Source organism: Phyllobates terribilis, unplaced genomic scaffold (genome assembly GCF_046119375.1).
Source record: "Phyllobates terribilis strain yellow unplaced genomic scaffold, ASM4611937v1 Scaffold_245__1_contigs__length_2953440, whole genome shotgun sequence".
Taxonomy (NCBI): domain Eukaryota; kingdom Metazoa; phylum Chordata; class Amphibia; order Anura; family Dendrobatidae; genus Phyllobates; species Phyllobates terribilis.
In genome coordinates this window covers 643,261-663,871 of record NW_027363005.1, presented here as the reverse complement: position 1 = coordinate 663,871, position 20,611 = coordinate 643,261, and positions in this window count along the sequence as shown.

The following is a 20,611-nucleotide window of genomic DNA, read 5'->3' as shown; positions in this document are numbered from 1 at the left end:
AACCCTGGACGCTTGCCGAAGCGGTTTAGTGAGGGTGTTGTGCCAGGGTTGCCTATTGACTTGTCGCACTCTGCCATGCACAAGAGGGGCGACTGAGTCAATAGCTGATGCGAGAGTGGCATTGTAGAAAGCAGTGGTGCTGACAGTGTCGTGGAGTAAAGATATGGATGTCAGTGGTAGAACAGAGTCAGAGAGTGTGTGAGTGTCTAGATATGCAAGGTTTCTGAGGGGGTGTGCTAGTTGCTGGACATGTGTGACAGGTGAGGAGGACAGGGATGAGAAAGTGAGTAGACGGTGGTCAGATAGGGGTAGGGGGGAGGTTGTGAGGTTAGATAGGGAGCAGAGTTGGGTGAAGAAAATGAGGTCTAGTGTGTTCCGTCTGTGTGGGTGGCTGAGGAGGACCACTGAGTAAGTCCAAAGGATGAAGTAAGCGACAGGAATTTGGATGCTTTTGACTGGCGAGTGTCAGTGGGGATGTTGAAATCGCCCATGATGATTGTGCAATGTCAGCAGAGAGAAAGTAAAGAAGCCAGGTGGAGAATTGGTCAATAAAGGCAGTGACTGGGCCTGGAGGTCAGTATATGACAGCTACTTGGAAGGAGAGTAGATGAGGACAGAGTGGACTTCAAAAGAAGGGAGAGTAAGGGAGGGTAGAGGTGGGAAAGGGCTAAAGGTGCAGTTGGTAGAAAGGAGAAGACCCACTCCTTCGCCATGTCTATTACCAGGGCGAGGAGTGTGGGTGAAGTGGAGGCCACTGTAACACAGCGCAGCAGGGGAGGCAGTGTCGGAGGGTGTCAACCATGTCTCTGTGATGCCCAGGAAAAAGAGATAACGAGAGGTAAAGAGGTCGTGGACAAAATGGAGCTTGTTGCAGACATAGCGGGCGTTCCAGAGTGCTCCAAAGAGAGGGAGCAGGGTGGGTGGGCATCAGCGGCACGGGTTTTAAGTAGGAGAGGTTGCGGTAGTTTGCAGTTGGTTGGAAGCGATAGGAGGGGGTATTGGTGGGAGGTGTGAGCTGTTTGGGTCCAGGATTGGGAGATATGTCGCCAGCAGTGAAGAGAAGCAGAGAGAGGGAGAGCAGGTGGGAGAAGGAGAGTGTCTGGCTTGTTTTATGTTTTGTTAGGATAGATCTGAGCTTGAGGAGCAGGTCTGCAGATGAGGTCAGGTGGGGAGGTAAGAGGGAAGGAGAGATGATTATTTGGTTAGAGGGTGCTGGGGTTTGAGGACAGCGAAGGAGAGTAAGGTTTAGTGGTGCCAAGAAACTAAGGGCGTATGTAAGTATAATGAAGGTTTAAGTGTGAATGAGAAAGAGAAAGAAAAGAGGATCATATCTCATTAGACTACCATTCACTGGTGTACACCACCATAATTATATCGAGTATAGACTGGGAAGGGAAAAGAGGAAAAGATGTGAATGGAAAATAAAATATAACGTTTATTGAAAATTACTATTAAAATAGATACATTTGTGCAAAACGTGCATTAATAAATGCATACAGGGTCACCAGCTTCCAAATGGTGACCCACAAAACCCGGTCCGTAGTGAGGTGGATAAAATAGTATTAGAAATGCCTAACCCAGCCCCTAATTATTGGGTCATGGCTGTATATTATACACCTAAATTAGCCCAATGAGGCCCTTAGAAAAAGCCGGTATACCGGCGAAACGCGCGTCAGGGACCGAGTCCCGTGTTCTGATAGTATAGGTGGATAGGGAAATTGATTATACCAATGAATAACAGTGTAACATTCTGAGCAACTCTGATTAAAGCTTCTCTGGCTAACCTGTGATCCATATCCATCTTTTCCTCTTTTCCCTTCCCAATCTATATTTGATTGAGAAAGAGAAACTAAGCACAATTAGTAGATGGTCACTCGTACCTTCTGGTCACTTCTGGCCCATTTCTGGCTTATTTCTGATAAAAACCCTTAAGAGCTAGATGTGCAAAGCTGGTAGAGGCAGACCCCAAAAGACTTGCAGCAGTAATTGCAGCAAAAGGTGGTCCTACAAAGTATTGACTCAGGGGGGCTGAATACAAATGCACATCACAATATTCAGATTTATATTTTTAAAAGTAATTCTAAAACCATGTATCAATTCCTTTACACTTCACAAATACTTGCTACTTAGTGTTGGTAAATCACATAAAATCCCAATAAAATACTTTAAGTTCATGGGTGTAACATGAAAAAATGTGGGAAGGTTGACGGAAAGGTTCAGTGGAAAGGCGCTGTAAATGTTGTGGGGTGAAACATGAAAAAAAAAGAAAAAAAGAACACACACAATTTGCCATTAATGCTTTGGTCTTGTTACGGCATTCACAATGATATGTTAACTCCTTTCATGTCAGTACTAGTGATGAGCGAGTAGGTTTCATTAACTCTTTCTGTGAGCATGCTCGTGTGCTCGCCGAGTATTTTGGTGTGCTTAGCATTTCTTTTAATGTCGCTGTGCCTGCAAGTGTCACGGCTGTTAGACAGCTGTGATACATGCAGAGATTGCCTGTTTGACAGGCAATCTCTGCATTTGTCACAGCTGTGGGATAAATAATGTGATATTTTAACATTATTTCGTCACTCTTGGGGCCTTGAACATGTAACTGATCCATTCAGTGAGTGTGCAGGTGTCGAAATAAAGTCATCCGTTTCGGACAGCCCCTTTATTCCTCCATCCTGTTATATATTTTTTGTTATATACAAATTGCTAGTCATTTTAAAGGGAATCATAAAATGAAGATAATCCAGCTCAACGAACCGTGAATAGGCTCTTTTTCACACAAAGTGCGTAACAGAGTACAAGGTCAGCATTACAGCCAGAAGGAATGCGACGTCAACGCGTTTCAGGTGACAGATCACCCTTAGTCATGACTTATCTGCAGACATCGGGCTAATCTCCAGGTTAATAGCGTTAGGAAGGTGACTGGCTGCCATCCCCAGAATGAGCACAAGGGAAAAAATTAACTTTATTCCTCCTGTGACTCGCCAGCTTTCAGTCATGCAGGTGTGCCTTTTGTCACCAATCTGTACACAGTAAGCAATGGTTGTAAGCACGCCCCAGCCCTTTGACTGACAGCTAGCTCTACAGTGCATCAGTGCAGAGCCACCTGTCAGTGGAAGTTCCAGGGCGTGCTTACTGCCACTGCTCACATTGTATGGAGTGGTGAATAAAGGCACGCCCTGCATGACTGAAAGCCGGCGGCTCACGGGAGGAATAAAGTTCATTTACTCCCATGTGCTGCACATTCAGTATAGTGGCCAAGCACTTCCTAATGGTATTACCCTGCAGATTAACCCTACATCAGCAGGTTAATAGCGTTATCCAATGTGACAGGTTCCCTTTAACTTAAAGGATCATGTTCACAACAGGAAAAGTCTTCAAACGCTTGTTTCTAATCTATTACTAGTTATTGGCCTTCTTGGTTGATGGCGTGTGGTGTGGAGTATTTTTACCGAATACAAGTTTCCATTTTGATAAAAAACAACACATTTTTACCGATATGGAGGCGAATTCCCTCCTCTTCACCAGCCTCCATTATTGGTTTTATCAGATCGTATACTCACTTTATCAAAGTTTAGTGGGTACTGTGCTGCAGACTCCAGCTGACGGACCACCACTTCATTAGGAGCCACGTTTCTGTTCCTCATGTCCCGCAGAATATTGGTCAAGTAGACGTCATCTAACCTCTTTATGGCCGCATTAATCAATGTGCTGTATACATTGATATTTGGATGGAATCCACAAATCTGTAAAACAAGTTACCGATCAGATATGCAAAAAGATCCTTGTCACTTGTTTTCTATAAAAAGGCAAATCAGTTTAAAAATGACATTATTTTCTAGACTTTATCAAGTAGGAGTAAAAAAAAAAGACACTAAATAAACTATGTAAACTAGCAATGTCATTACCGCCATGTCTTCCAGGAGCTGTAAACCATCTTTTTCTTTACGGCATGCCCTAGCGAGATTGCAAAAGGTATGGATGTTTGGTGCAATGCCTCTCTGTGCCATCATAGGCAACAGCTGCTGTAAAGAAACCATTCAGACAATCAGTTTTTACACTGTACGTGTGGCATGAAGTGTGGAAGAATCGGCACTAAGTTTCAGAATGTGTCAGTGTTCTCCATGACAGCCAACCAGATGCCACGTTTCATTTTACCAGGACAATAAAAGAAGAGCTCTGATTGGTTGTTATGGGTATCACTGTCCGTTTCGACAAAAAGTTTGTTTCTGCATGAGGCCCGACGCATTTTCAGAAAAAGGGAAATGCTAAAATCTGTATTAAACAGTATTCACACATAAAATATTGCTGCGTCCAACTGAATGTTGCATTTTGGCGGCAGCGCACAAAACGCCTTCATATAGGCTCAGGGCACAATTGCCTGCCGAAGTGCAAATTCACACAAGCACAATGCTTTGTGTTCAGGGGAAAAAAAGGCCATTTTTGATCCGTACAGCGTCCATTTGTCATCCATAACTAAAAAAAAACCTAATAGAAGGCCAGACACACTTTCCTATGTAATCTATGCAGTGCGTCCGGTAAAACATACCTGCCACACGGATTGTGTCTGATTGTTGTGCATCTGTCTGTCTTTTTCCGATATCACAGATGAAAAGAGCCGATACAAGTCTATGGGTCTGTGCAAAAACATTCAGCACCCGGATGGCAAAGAATAGGAGAAGCTCTGTAATTCAAGGATTTATTTATCCATCCGTCAAACATTGATGGGAAAAACGGACACACAGACCGAACACTGATGACACACGGAACAAACACTGCTGACACCAGGACCATTTTTTCCATGTACGTGGTTAAATATGGACATGTAAATGAGAAAATGTGTCATACTTTAGACTCTTTTGCTGGCTTGCCTTGCATCACTTTTTTTGCCCCCCAATTTTCAAACAATTTAGTGCATGCTGTGGTATTTAAAGCCATGCCCCTTCTGTCAAAGCCATGCCCATCTTTCAAAGCAATGCCCCTTCTTTCAAAACCATGCCCCTTCTTTCAAATCCATGCCCCTTCTTTCAAAGCCATGCCCCTTCTTTCAAAGCAATGCCCCTTCTTTCAAAGCCATGCCCCTTATTCAAAGCCATGCCCCTTCTTTCAAAGCCATGCCCCTTCTTTCAAAGCAATGCCCCTTCTTTCAAAGCCATGTCCCTTCTTCAAAGCCATGCCCCTTCTTTCAAAGCAATGCCCCTTCTTTCAAAGCCATGCCCCTTCTTTCAAAGCCATGCCCCTTCTTCAAAGTCATGCCCCTTCTTTCAAAGCAATGCCCCTTCTTTCAAAGCCATGCCCCTTCCTCAAAGCCATGCCCCTTCTTTCAAAGCCATGCCCCTTCTTCAAAGCCATGCCCCTTCTTTCAAAGCAATGTCCCTTCTTTCAAAGCCATGCCCCTTCTTTCAAAGCCATGCCCCTTCTTTCAAAGCCATGCCCATTCTTCAAAGCCATGCCCCTTCTTCAAAGTCATGCCCCTTCTTTCAAAGCAATGCCCCTTCTTTCAAAGCCATGCCCCTTCCTCAAAGCCATGCCGCTTCTTTCAAAGCAATGCCCCTCCTTTCAAAGCCATGCCCCTTCTTCAAAGCCATGCCCCTTCTTTCAAAGCAATGCCCCTTCTTTCAAAGCAATGCCCCTTCCTTCAGAGCCATGCCCCTTAATTCAAAGCCATGCCCCTTCTTTCAAAGCCATGCTTAGAAACAATTAGGCAGATATCTAAAAGTGTAGTTTCTATATGAATCGGTTGGAACTGTGGCGCCCCTGAGGGTTCAGTCGCCACATGGGTACTGCACCTCAGACCGAGGTGTGGTATCTCCTCTCCGAGGTAAGGATGGAGCACCACACGGGACCCAGCCTCAGAACTCAACACTACACCACTCCTGTCCTGTGGGGGGCTTATATGCACCAGGGTGCTGCCCCAGCCGGGATAAAGGAGATGGGGGGGGACCAAAGATAGGGGGAACCATGTAGTGGGTGAGGGTGGAGGACACACTTTTAGGTTACACTTACTGATACATCTATATATATATATATATATATATATATATATATAATCGTCTTATCCAGTCTGTCTGTCTGTCTGTCTGTCTGTCTGTCTTTCTGTCTGTCCTGGAAATCCCGCGTCGCTCATTGGTCTGGCAGCGGCCAATCAGCGCCGCGGGATTTCTGAAAAAAGATGGCGGCCGTTAGCGGCTCATCTGCGGGACGGAGATGCAGCCGGGAGATGACCGGCGCGAGGCGCTCATCTCCCGGCCGGTAGCAGCAGAAGGACCCCAACCGCCGGCGCCGCTGACCTCCATGCGGAAGGGAGGACCGGGGAGCGGCGCTGCAGGTCGGGATACTTCTGCTGCGAGCAGTCGCTCATGTCCCGGGTTCTCGGAGCGGAAGTAGCCGCACAGGCAGCGACGCTCCCCGGTCCTCACCAATACGATTCGATGATTGGTCTTCGGCCGCGACCAATCACTGATCTTGCCGCTAAAGTTAAACACTGCTGTGCTGATTGGTTGCCAACGCTGCCCGCAGTGTTTAAATTTCTCTGCAAGATCTGTGATTGGTCGCGGCCGCTATTTAAATGTGGCACCCAAATCGGTGATTGGTCGCGGGCAGCGTCCGCAAACAATCAGCACAGCAGTGTTTAAATTTCTCTGCAAGATCTGTGATTGGTCGCGGCCGCTATTTAAATGTGGCGCCCAAATCGGTGATTGGTCGCGGGCAGCGTCCGCGAACAATCAGCACAGCAGTGTTTAAATTTCTCTGCAAGATCTGTGTTTGGTCGCGGCCGCTATTTAAATGTGGCGCCCAAATCGGTGATTGGTCGCGGGCAGCGTCGGCGACCAATCTGCACAGCGGTGTTTAAATTTCTCTGCAAGATCTGTGTTTGGTCGCGGCCGCTATTTAAATGTGGCGCCCAAATCGGTGATTGGTCGCGGGCAGCGCTCGCGACCAATCAGAGATTTTTGACACAAATGTCCGGTCCTTAGTAACACCATGCGGCTACTGTCGGGAGATCAGCGGCTAGGGTGTGAAGGGAGGACCGGGGAGCGGCGCTGCAGGTCGGGATACTTCTGCTGCGAGCAGTCGCTCATGTTACGGCATCTCGCAACGGAAGTATCCGCACAGGTAGCGACGCTGATATCCATGCGGAAGGGAGGACTGGGGAGCGGCGCTGACATCCATGCGGCTAGGGTGTGAAGGGAGGAACAGGGAGCGCCGCTGCGGGTCGGGATACTTCCGCTCCGAGAAGCCGGGACATGAGCGACTGTTCGCAGCAGAAGTAACCGCACAGGCAGCCGCTCCCTGGTCCTCACCAATACGATACGCTGATTGGTCGCGGCAGGAGGGCGCGACCAGAAATTCGCTGTCCGCTCCTTAGTAACATGGCACGCGAGATTTAAAACCCGCTTCTATGATTGGTCGCGGACGCCGCCCGCAACCAATCACAGATTTTCGCGCCAATTTTAAACACGCTCTCCGGCCAATTACCGCAACATTTCAAATAGCTACGCCACCTTCGGGAGATAGCAGGGCTAACTCCGCCCATGTGGTCATGTGACTCACAAACTGCTCATAACGTACTGAGCAGGTTTTCTCACTCACACTGTGCGAGGGACTTCAGTCACACTGTGCGAGGGACTTCAGTCACACTGTGCGAGGGACTTCAGTCACACTGTGCGAGGGACTTCTGTCAGGTTTACTGAACACGTTCTGCCAGTGACAGCGCGCTAAAGAGATACTTCTTTACACTTCCTGTTTTATAATGGGTCGTAAGCGAAAATACGCCACGGAGGAAGACAGAAAAGCAGCAGAAGCAGCAAGACAACGACAACGTCGAGAGCAACAGACACCACAACATACTGCCGCCAGACAAGCCCAGGATGCGGAATCTCACAGACAATGTCGGAAACGGGAGACACCGCAACACACTGCCGCCAGACAAGCTAAGGATACGGAAGCTCACCAAAAATGCCGGGAACAGGAGACACCGCAACACACTGCCGCCAGACAAGCCCAGGACGCGGAATCTCACCAAAAACGCAGGGAACAGGAGACACCGCAACACACTGCCGCCAGACAAGCCCAGGATGCGGAAGCTCACCAAAAACACCGGGAACAGGAGACACCGCAACACAATGCCGCCAGACAAGCCCACGATGCCGAAGCTCACCAAAAACGCCGGGAACAGGAGACACCGCAACACACTGCCGCCAGACAAGCCCAGGATGTGGGAGCTCACCAAAAACACCGGGAACAGGAGACACCGCAACACACTGCCGCCAGACAAGCCCAGGATGCGGAAGCTCACAGAAAACGTCGGAAACAGGAGACACCACAACACACTGTCGCCAGACAAGCCCAGGATGCGGAATGTCACAGACAACGTCGGGAGCAAGAGACAACACAACACACTGGCGCCAGACATGCCCAGGATGCGGAATCTCACAGACAACGTCGGGAACGGGAAACACCGCAACACACTGCGGCTAGACAGGAACACGATGCGGAATCCCATAGACAATGTCGGCTTCATGAATCTCCAGAATCTAGGACAAACCGAGAACAACACGATCGACAAATTTATCAAAAAAGAATGCTCTACCAACTAAGGCAAACCCAGCAGAACATTCAAAAACTTGCACGTTACTTAACAGACAATGAAACTATAATTATTCAACGCTACTGTGGGAAGATGAATGTAGTTTGTTCAAAATGTGACTCTCTGAATTTCATAGAGGAAAAACCATCTGACAATCAGTTTACTCAATGCTACCAAAAAGGAAAATTGATGCTACCAAGACGTCACTACTCAGATCTCTTTGAGCAGTTGATGAAAGGAACGCATGAACACAGTATAAATTTTATGGAAAATATCAGAAGTATCAACAGTTCTCATGCGTTTGCTTCATTTGGTGCCAACATTGCACCGCCCCCTGGATTAGGACTGAATTGTTTTAAAATTCATGGCCAGATCTACCACCGCACTGGAACACTTCACCCAGAACTAGGACAACCACCAACATTTGCACAATTATACATCTTTGATCCAAATGAGGCTACAGAACAAAGGATGAACCGAAAAGAAAATGAAAAGTGTAATGCAGAACTGATGAACCTAATTGCCGCACATTTACAAACAATCAGCCCATTTGCTGCCGCATATCGCATGCTAAAAGACGTTGAAGCTGAGGAGGAACAGAGAGCTATACAAAATGGGACGGAAATGCCTTCTATTATCATGGCCATTAAACAAGAACGTCAACAAGATCCCCGATGTTACAACAAACCACGTGTAAGTGAGGTCGCAGTTGTTTTTCAAAACGATGATGGAGAGCCTCCTTTTCAAAGAGATATATTAGTCCATCTTAAGCCAGACAAAAACAACCCTTTCGTTCCTAAAACACAACGTATTAGCATTTTGCACAGCAACCTTGATGCTCTTCTGTATCCGCTATTCTTTCAAAGCGCTGATCAAGGGTGGCATGAAAACCTACACCAGCAAGGAACTTCAAGAAGAATTACACAACTACAGTACTACAGTTTTCTTCTGTCTGTGCAAAATTACTACAATCCTATTTTAAACGGTGGGAAACTGACACAACAGTACTTAGTCGACGCATACGTTAAAATTGAAGCTAATCGGCTCAATTTCATACGAATGAACCAAAAACAACTTAAAGTTGAAGACTACTGCGTTCTTCAAGAACATTTGCAAAAACAATCCATTCAAAAAGGAATTCCAATTGGAAAAACAGTAATTCTCCCGTCGTCCTTTGAAGGTAGCCCCCGCAACATGCAACAGCGTTATCAAGATGCAATGGCAATAGTAACAAAGTATGGAAGACCTGACATTTTTTTTAACAATGACCTGTAATCCTAAATGGCCGGAAATAGCAGAAAATCTACAACCCTGGCAGCAAGTTGAACACAGGCCGGACTTAGTTGCACACGTATTTCGACTAAAACTCAGCAGTCTTGTTAAAGACATCAAAAATAGGCTTTTTGGAACAGTCGGAGCAATGGTACACGTCATAGAGTTTCATAAACGAGGTCTCCAACATGCGCATAAACTAATTATTTTAGACGCGGATTCCAAGTTTCGCACGGAGGACGAAATTGACAACACAGTGTGGGCTGAAATTCCTAACCAAGAAAAGTATCCTGAATTGTATAATATTGTAATCTGTAATATGGTTCATGGCCCATGCGGTGTAGCAAATCCAAAAAGTCCATGCATGGAAAACGGAAAGTGTACAAAAGGGTTTCCAAAGCAGTTGAAACAGCACACTGTTAAAGATTTGGACGGCTACCCATCCTACCGGAGACAACTGATTGATAACATTGTACACAACAAAAAGATTATAAATAACTCATGGATAGTTCCATACAACCCGTACTTATTAAAAAGCTACAACTGTCACATCAACGTTGAAATCGGCGCTTCAATAAAAAGTGTTAAATATCTTTTCAAGTACATCTACAAGGGGCATGACAAAGCTAACGTCGAAATACAACAAAAAACAGTCAATCACGATGAATCATCACGGTTTGTTGACTCAAAATATGTCAGTGATCCAGAAGCTGCTTGGAGAATATTTGCGTTTCCCTTGCATTCACAGTCCCATGCCATTATACATTTAGCTATTCATTTACCAAATCAACAGCAGCTTTATTTCTTTGAAAATGCTCAAGTCGAAGATTTCTCAAAAAATTTAAGCACAACGTCAACATTAATGGAATGGTTTTTGCTGAACCAACGTGACGAAAACGCAAGGCAGTATTTGTATCGAGAGATTCCAGAGCATTACGTTTGGAATAAAACTTGGAAGCCAAGAAAACGAGGACTTAGCAGAATAATTGGACGCATGTATACTGTTAGTGTCAATGATCAAGAAAGATATTGCCTTCGGCTGTTACTACTGCATGTCAAAGGAGCTAGAAGTTACGAAGATTTGAAAACAGTTAATGGAGTATTGCACGATACATTTAAAGCTGCAGCTTTGGCTTTAGGACTTCTATTGGATGATACTATGTGGACACTTACTTTAGAAGACGCAGTTACCCTACATATGCCTAAGAAACTTCGTGAATTGTTCGCCTACATTTCTGTCTTTGGACCGCCTACAAATCCAGCTCAACTTTGGACAAATTTCAAAGAACATATAATTGAAGATTACTGCTTACGTCTTCACAACAAAAGTGGAAATTGTCAAAATTGCGAATCTTAAGCCATGCAAGATGTCCAAAATGTCCTACTACTGCATGGAAAAACGTTTTCAGACTTTATTTTGCCACAGCCTGCAAGTCAAGTTGCACAAATTCAAGAGTATGATGAAGCTTATGAATTATTGTTGGCAACAGAGAAGAAAAAATCCTTAAATCAACAACAACGGATTGCATATGACACTATTGTGAGCGCTTTAGAAAACCAAGCCGATCCAACGCCAAAAACGTCCTGGAGGCAGCGGTAAAACATACCTCTATGAAGTTTTAATGCATCACGTTAGAGGGTTGGGAAAAGTCGTATTGCCATCGGCTACAACAGGTATTGCAGTAAACCTTTTAAGAGGAGTTCGCACTATGCATTCACTCTTTGGGATACCAGTTCCAGTCAATGAAATCTCCGTTTCCAGAATCAAACAAGACACATTTGCAGGAAAACAGTTAAACAGTGCAAATCTTTTCATACTTGATGAGTGCACCATGGCACCCAAATATGCTTTGAGCTTAATTGACAGACTTCTGCATGAAGTTATGACTACAAATATTGCAGAAAAAATGAAATTTTTGTCCTTGGCGGAGATTTTAGGCAATGCCTTCCAGTTGTACCAAATGGAACAAGAACAAATATTATCGAGTCAACCTTAAAAATGTCAGACCTTTGGAAAGAGTTTAATAAACTCCAATTAATTAACAACATGCGATCTTCTGACCCAGAGTACAGCAACTGGCTTCTTAAACTTGGTAATGGTGAACTTAGCAATAAATATAACCTTGGAGAAGACATTATTGAAATACCAGAAGACATGTTGTGCACTGACTGCATCGTAAGTGATGTTTTTGGACAACGCGTTGAAATAGATGTGAACGACCAAAGCAGTGTTGAGAGGGCCTCTTCCTATGCAATTCTCTGTCCCAAGAACGATGACGTAGCTCTGCTAAATTCATGTGTGATGGATAGAATGCCTGGAGAGTATAAATTGTACAAAAGTGATGATTCGGTGGATGTCGACAATGAAGATGAACGAGAGCATTATCCAGTTGAATTTTTAAATAGTGTTACGCCATCAGGAATGCCATCCCACGGACTACAACTTAAAGTTGGAGCAATCGTAATATTGCTGCGGAATCTAAATACAAGAAATGGTCTATGTAATGGAACTCGCCTTATTGTTCCTGGACTCCATTCCCACATAATTCAAGCAACAGTGATCACTAGATCTGCAAAAGGAGAGGAAGTGTTCATTCCACGCATTGATTTATGTCCTTCAGACACCGGTCTTCCATTTAGGCTTCGACGTCGACAGTTTCCAGTAAAACCAGCATTTGCCATGACAATAAACAAGTCACAAGGTCAAACTCTACACCGTGTTGGCATATATTTACCGGAGCCCGTTTTTGGTCATGGACAACTCTATGTTGCATTTTCAAGAGTTAAAATGAGATCCAATGTCAAGGTGCAAGTTTTGGATACCCATTTACAAGGAAAGTTGCTTACCGATAGTCCATAAGTATTCACCAAAAATCTTGAGTACAAAAATATTTTAGGTTGATATTGTTACGAAATATATTCTAGGGTCTTACTTCTTTTGTCCGATGATTTATTGTAAAATATTGTTACATATTCATGGAATAGTTTATATATTTTGATCATCTGTTTAATAATTTTGTTCAGTTGTATTAAGTTCTATAACCAATAATAGTTAATAATAAAGTATTATTTTGTGTATTCCTTGTATTATTCTTAAATCTTCATAGCGACATCTGCAGCATGTGCTACTAAAGTGAATGCAGATTTGTGCCTCTCCACGCACTTAGTCCCGGCGTGGAAAGCAGCGAATCTACAGACAGCAGCTAATCACAGCAGTATCTGAGAGCGCGTGCTGCGCCTCCGATCCTGCGAGGAGCTGCTGAAAACAGGACAGACAGCGCTGGAGCAGAGAAAAGGAAACAAGGGGAGGATTAGGGCTTAGTTTTTTAACTGTGCTGTGGAGATGGGAGAATGAGTAGGTCATACAAAACCAGGATAAGGAGGCCATACAAGCTAAGATGAGGAAGGCGTACAATCCAAAATAAGTCAGCCATACAAACCAGGATTAGAGGAATGACGGAGCCATACAAACCACATTGACAGACCGCGCTGTGGATGCTGGATGTGACACGATGGGGGATAACCCCGGCCACAGCCCGTCATTCACTGTGGTGCGCGGAACAGCAGAAACCTGGCTGCAGCCACAAATAGTCGTGATGTAAGCGGAAGCAACAGCTGGCTGCAGGCGGGAGAATTACGTGCTGGCTGTGTGTCGTCAGCGATGTTGTCACAAGCAGGATTGACAACATGACGTAATGACAAAATTCATTAGGGGCACCGAGGGGATACATTGTGAAGTTAATTAAAAGTAGTGCACAACCCATTTAAACACTGCTTCGCTGCTTAGTCGCGCCCGGTCAGCCGCATTCATATTCTAGAATACTCGATGCATTAGAATCGGGCCACCATCTAGTATTTAATACATGGCCATCTTAGGTTCACGGTCTTTGATTGTGATCTTCCTCGCTGATAGTGGCTTTCTGCTGGAACCTGCAGCTTGTTGAAGATACACGGTCCTCGTACTCTGGCCTTGAGACGAGGAGCGGGTTAGAGTTAACCGCTGTCTCTACCCGGTCAAGGTTCCTACCTAAGAAGGCCTTGAGGGGAGCGGAGGAGTAAAGCTCCACAGTAGTGTTGAGCCATCCCCGTAGTGTTCGAGTTCGGTTCGGTTCGTCGAACACCCGTATGTTCGCCGAACTGTTCGTCGAACACCTTCGAACACCGTTAAAACCAATGGCAGGCAAACAAAAACACATAGAAACACATAGAAAACACCTTCAAAGGTGTCCAAAAGCTGACAAACTGCTCAGAAGACACAACTAACACATGGAAAAGTGACAAGTACATATAGTCATGCGAAAAGAAAAGAGGTGGAGGAGTAAAAGGAGGGGGAGACACAGATATAAGCATGTCATGTCCTTCTAAAATCAAAAAAGTGAAAAGCCGACACGGCCAGTCCGTTCCTGCCCGTGCGACCTCCGTGTCGCCGGGTTTGTGCCAGAGACGCAGTGGACCCTGACGGCCAGCCCCCCTCTTCCAATACTGGTGCCTGTCCGCTGGTGGGTCGAGCGAGCCCCCCTGTGGTGGAGGCAGGTCTAAGCTTTTTAATTTAAATAGTCTCTCTAATTTGAATGAATACACTTTAAATCCTTTTACAAGGATCTATTGGAGGGCAAGTCTCATGCCAGCAGCCGCGTAATTCCAGCTCCAGTAGCGTCCACTAAAGCTACTGCAGTTAAAAAGCTTTTATAACGATCGAGCTCGGCGGTCCACCGCAAGGCGTCCTACCGCCAGTCCCAGCCCCTATGACTTGGGGTGCCTCCTGATGCTCTTCACTGAGTATCCCGGGGTCCCGAACCATTTCCTTTGAAAAAATTAAGTGTCCAAACTACAGGTGGTGTAGCTTGCTTAACAGCTGGGATAATCCGCTGACTAGCAGACACTGCTACTAGGCACAAAGTATTTCCTGGGCTAGATGCAGTTAAAAATTTGTAATTAGATACTCTCGTTGGATGCTGAGACAGCATTCCAATATGCCCCTGAGATGGGCATGACAGTCCCTGTCCCTGGCTGGAGTGGGGGGAGGGAACACCGAGGAAGGGGAACCCTGTAGTGCAGGAGCAGGGAGGAAGCAGTTCCTGGGTGCATTGAGAAGGGAGTATAAAAGGTGGGCACCATCTTCGTTCAGTGCAGAGAAGTCTGAGCAGAAGTGACAGGGAGCAGGGGCTCTGCATGAGCTCTGCTCCGGAGGAGGGCCTAGGAACAGAGGCCCAGGCCTGGAAGAGGGAGAAGGAAGGAAGAGGAGCGGAGAAGGCTCCAGGAACGAGGAACGAAGGGATCCTAGGGGTGCGGACGGGCGAGTCGCCACCGCACGCCCGAATCCACCTGCGTGGAGGGGTCAGGCCAAAGGGGGAGACCGGTCCCCGAAACCAGTGGAGGCGGGAAACGACCCTCAGCTAGAAACCGGAGGCTGTGACATTTTATGTGGCGTAGCCCCTCGCTACACCCGCTAAGAAGGCACCACATAGGGTCAGGGAAACTGGCGCCAAGTTTACCAAGAGGAGGCTCGAGGCAGCCGGACAGAAGCGTTGGTAAGAAAGGCCAGACAAAGGACACACAAAAGGGGTCATGTGAAGTGCTCCAAAGTTATCTGAGAGTTGTCTGAGCCCCTCACCTGGTGAGCACAGTACGACGTGGGCAGCCGTTACCTGCAGAAGTGGTCTGGATAATAAGAACTGTGAGTAAAGGCCCTGGACTGCATCACTGACTCCGTGTCGCTACTGCTGCTGCCCTGCACCATCACCCCCATCCTCCGCATACACTGCCCTGAGGCTATACTCCTCCCGTGTGGAGTTATACTACGCTCTGCTGCACCCACAACACCAGCCTCAGCGGTCTGCCCTGCAGCGGCGGTTCACTCTGACCGCAATCCACGGGTGGCGTAGTCGGATATTTAAACATCAAAACCACATATATAGTTCCGCCACTGGTTTGACCGCCCTGAGCCACGGAACCGGGTCGCCGCCACGGAGACTACAACCACCAGCATCCACCAAAAAGGGTCCGGCTCCGGGTGTCCCAAGGCCCAGGGGGCGCATCAGAACATTTTCATCACCTTTCATAATCACCAATGGGACAAGGCAGGGATGTCCTCTGTCCCCTCTCTTATACATCCTAGTGACGGAGCACCTGCTCTCATCAATTCGCCATAACCCCAATATTAGGTGGATTGAGGTGGGAGGCACCGAGTACAAGTGCTCTGCATTTGCTGATGATGTCCTAGTATATATCACTCAATCACATATATCCATCCCTGCTGTTATGGCTGAAATAGATCACTTTGTTACATGGTCAAATTTTAAAATCAATGCAGCGAAGTCTGAGGCCCTCAATGTCTCCCTCCCCAAATCCATATAGAATTCCATCCAGTCCAACTTTCCCTTTGCCTGGCCCTCACAGGGTATCAAATACTTAGGAATTCCTATTCATAGAGACCTCTCCCGTCTATGTTATCTTAATTTTGGGCCCTTTATTGAACAACTCCATTCAGACCACGGTTGGCAAGTTAGAACTGTAAGATTCACTACGTGAACCACTGGTGTTTTGTGGAAAAGCACATGTACACTGTGTTCCAAATTATTATGCAAAAAGTGTTTAGGAGTGATAAGGTAAGAATTTGTTTGTTTGTCGGTTAAACTCATTGATGGTGATGTGTGTCAGGGCTCTTTATATCACTGTAAGCATAAATGTAAGATAAATTGACAGTCCTGCCTTCTATCCTTTGGAGAATTTAAGAATGAAAGTATGGATCCGATGATTGTGTTGTGGGTGTGTATCGGGATTGGTGTTTTTGGTCTGTTTTTCTGGTCGGCGTATAAGTCCTGGAAGGCTAGTAGTGGAATGGTTCAGAAACCTTTGTGGCCCATTGTCTAAGTGACCATTGTCTAAGTGACTGAGGAGTCTACTCTAAGTGAGGAGAACCCAAAAAAAAATGGGGAACCAAAATGCCAAGGAAGGCATTATAGCCAAAGACTTAGTGGTTGTTATGCACACGCCCGGGCTAAGCGGCGTGTGCGTGTGATTGGTAGTGATTCCACTGGACCGTGCCGGAGAGTGAATGCCTGGAGGGGCGTGACTAAGTATTCACCCGATCCGACCAGGGTCGCACGACGGCATACGACGCCAGTGCACCAAGGAGGAACCGAGCAGAGGGACCAGGTGCTACTCCAGGACAGACCCCGGACACGGCTGTTGACCCACACAGGGGAATACAGGAACAGGCTGGTAGGCTGGCACACAGACTGGTGGGTATAGGCAGGCACGACTGGTATGCAGGCAGGCGGGTATGCAGGCAGGGGGGTAAAGGCAAGCACAGCTAGAGTGCAGACAGGGAGGCACTAGCAGGTAGGAACACAGGCGGGATAGGACCCAGTACACACCGGGACTCAGGAACAATACAGGCAGAGGGTTACAGGCAAGCACAGCTAGAGTGCAGACAAGGTTGAGCAGGGAGGACAGGGCTCTGTTCACACGGAACAGACAGGAAGGGAAAGACAGAGCCAGATACTCACACAGTACTTGCAGAGACAACAAGCAGGAGTTAGGTACGAGTTCAGACTCTGCAGAAAAAGGAAGGGAACGGACATAGAGGCAAAACAGGTAAAGGACAGGAGAGAGTTCAGACTGGAACTGAGTGTACGGAGGAGACCGACACTGCAGAGGGATACAGGAGCGGGTCTGGGAATACGGCCCCCAGAGAGGCGGAACGAACAGGCAAGGAGCGTGTTCAGACAGGACAGACCAGACACAGGAGCGGGTCTAGGAAATCGGCCACTAGAAGGCGAGAGGAACAGGCTAGGAGCGAGTTCAGACAGGTCAGACAAGATACAGGAACGGGTCTAGGTAATCGGCCCCTAGAAGGCAGGAGGAACAGGCTAGGAGCGTGTTCAGACAGGACAGACAAGAGAACACAGAAAGGACTCAGTTCAGACACGGGAGCTGATACCGCAAAGCAGGAGACATACAGGACACAGTTCAGACACGGGAGCTGATACCGCAAAGCAGGAGACATACAGGACTCAGTTCAGACACGGGAACTGATACAAAAAGCAGGAGACAAGAGACGGGACCTGGCACCTTCAGAGTGCAAGCACACACTGAAGGAAACACTATGCTCAGGCAGGGATAGAAGGGAGCTGCTGAGCTATATACCAAGTGACAGACAGCAATAGGCTGAGGACGCACAAGGGGTGTGACCCACAGCAGGTACAAAAGGCAGGAAGTGATCGGGCGCCGCCCTTAAGCAGCAGAAACAGACACAAACAGACAGCATGGAGGGAAGCCAGAGAGACATTCTGGACAGGAGATCAAGTGCGCCCTCTTGCACAGTGGGAGATGGACCACCATGCAAGGACGCCGCCAGGTATGTTACAGTACCTCCCCCCTTACGCCCCCTCTTCTTCAGGCCTGCCAGAATCTTCTGCAGGGAATTCGAGGGCCAGTCGTTCACTGGGTTGGAGGGGGACAGAGACTTAAGGGTAATCTCTGCTTCGAGGTACATCTTGTCAAGCTCACAGGAAGAAATAGACGGGTTATCAGGTACATAATGAGGAAAAGTCACTGTCTCTTTGTTATCTGGTGGTATCCCGGAGGATTCAGGAAACAACTGGAGGTCCTCCGCCGGGTCAGAAGAGTGCAGAGGCTCAGAGAAAACAACTGCTTCAGAGTACACTAGGTCGGACTCACTGGAGGAAGCAGGCGAGGTATCGGGTACCGAGTATAGGAAAGTCTCTGTCCATTCACCACCAGGTGGCACCCCGAAGGGTTCTGGAGACAGCTGGCGGTCCTCCGCCTGGTCAGAGGGGTGTAGAGACTCACGGGTAACCTCTGCTTCAGAGTACACTAGGTCGGACTCACTGGAGGAAGCAGGCGAGGTATCGGGTACCGAGTATAGGAAAGTCTCTGTCCATTCACCACCAGGTGGCACCCCGAAGGATTCTGAACACAACTGGAGGTCCTCCGCCTGGTCGGAGGGGTGTAGAGACTCAGGAGTAACCTCTGCTTCGGAGTACACTAGGTTGGACTCACTGGACGAAGCGAGCGAGGTATCAGGTACAGAGTATAGGAGAGTCTCTGTCCTTTCGCTACCAGGTAGCACCCCGAAGGGTTCAGGAGACAACTGGAGATCCTCCGCCTGGTCGGAGGGGTGTAGAGACTCGGAGGTAACTACCACTTTGGGGTACCCATTGTCAGGCTCACAGGACGAAGCGGACAAAGTATTGAGTACCGGGTGTAGAGAAGTCTCTCTCCATTTGTCATCGAGTGGTATCCCGGAGGGTTCAGGAGGCAACAGGGGATCCTCCGCCAGGTAGTAGAGGTGCACAGACTCTGAGGTAACCACAGCTTTGGAGCATCCTTGGACATGCACACCGGTTACAGAGAAAGAAGCATCTGATGCCGGGTGCAGGAAGTTCTCCTGTGTGGAGTCTGGATGGGCAGAAGTCTCTTCGGCCAGGAGAACTGGTGCACTACCCACGCACATTACCCATTGGGGTTTCTCCGGGATACAGGAAGATGAAGCTTCAGTAGGGACTTCAAGGTTGGGGTCAGGAGGTCTCAGGGAGGACAGACCCTGGCGTGACGGCTTGCCTCTAAGTCTAGCACGTCTGGACTGCCTCTTGAGGTTGAGAGAAGTATTCCGGAAAGCGTAGTCACCCTGTGAGGATTCTGGGTGGGCAGTAGTCTCATTGGGCTGGAGGACTATTGCGCTACCCACACACATTACCCGTCGGGGCTGCTCCGGGATATTGGGAAGTGAAGCTTCAGCAGGGGCTTCAGAGTTAGGGTCCTCGAAGACCATACGAAAGGCCACCAGGAAGGCCTGCAGGTCAAGGATGACAGGATCCCATGCTTCCCATAGGGGGGTGACCCATTTCAAGGCATCACCCGCTAGGTAGTCAATCATAAAGGCCACTTTAGCCCAATCGGAAGGAAAATAGAGAGGGTAGGCCTTAAAGTGTAGCATGCATTGCTCCACAAATGCACGACACTGTCTTGGATCCCCATAGTAACGTGGCGGATCCGCAGGAACGAGAGCTGATAGATCCATCTGGACGGGTGCGTAATTCGCCTGGAACTCAGCTAAAGGGGGAAAAAAATTTATTTATTTTATTTTAATGCATGTATTCGCTGGAAAAACTTCTCAAAGAGCGAAGGCCGTGGGGCTCAACGGGAACCATGGCCTGAGCATGCTGTTATGCACACGCCCGGGCTAAGCGGCGTGTGCGTGTGATTGGTAGTGATTCCACTGGACCGTGCCGGAGAGTGAATGCCTGGAGGGGCGTGACTAAGTATTCACCCGATCCGACCAGGGTCGCACGACGGCATACGACGCCAGTGCACCAAGGAGGAACCGAGCAGAGGGACCAGGTGCTACTCCAGGACAGACCCCGGACACGGCTGTTGACCCACACAGGGGAATACAGGAACAGGCTGGTAGGCTGGCACACAGACTGGTGGGTATAGGCAGGCACGACTGGTATGCAGGCAGGCGGGTATGCAGGCAGGGGGGTAAAGGCAAGTACAGCTAGAGTGCAGACAGGGAGGCACTAGCAGGTAGGAACACAGGCGGGATAGGACCCAGTACACACCGGGACTCAGGAACAATACAGGCAGAGGGTTACAGGCAAGCACAGCTAGAGTGCAGACAAGGTTGAGCAGGGAGGACAGGGCTCTGTTCACACGGAACAGACAGGAAGGGAAAGACAGAGCCAGATACTCACACAGTACTTGCAGAGACAACAAGCAGGAGTT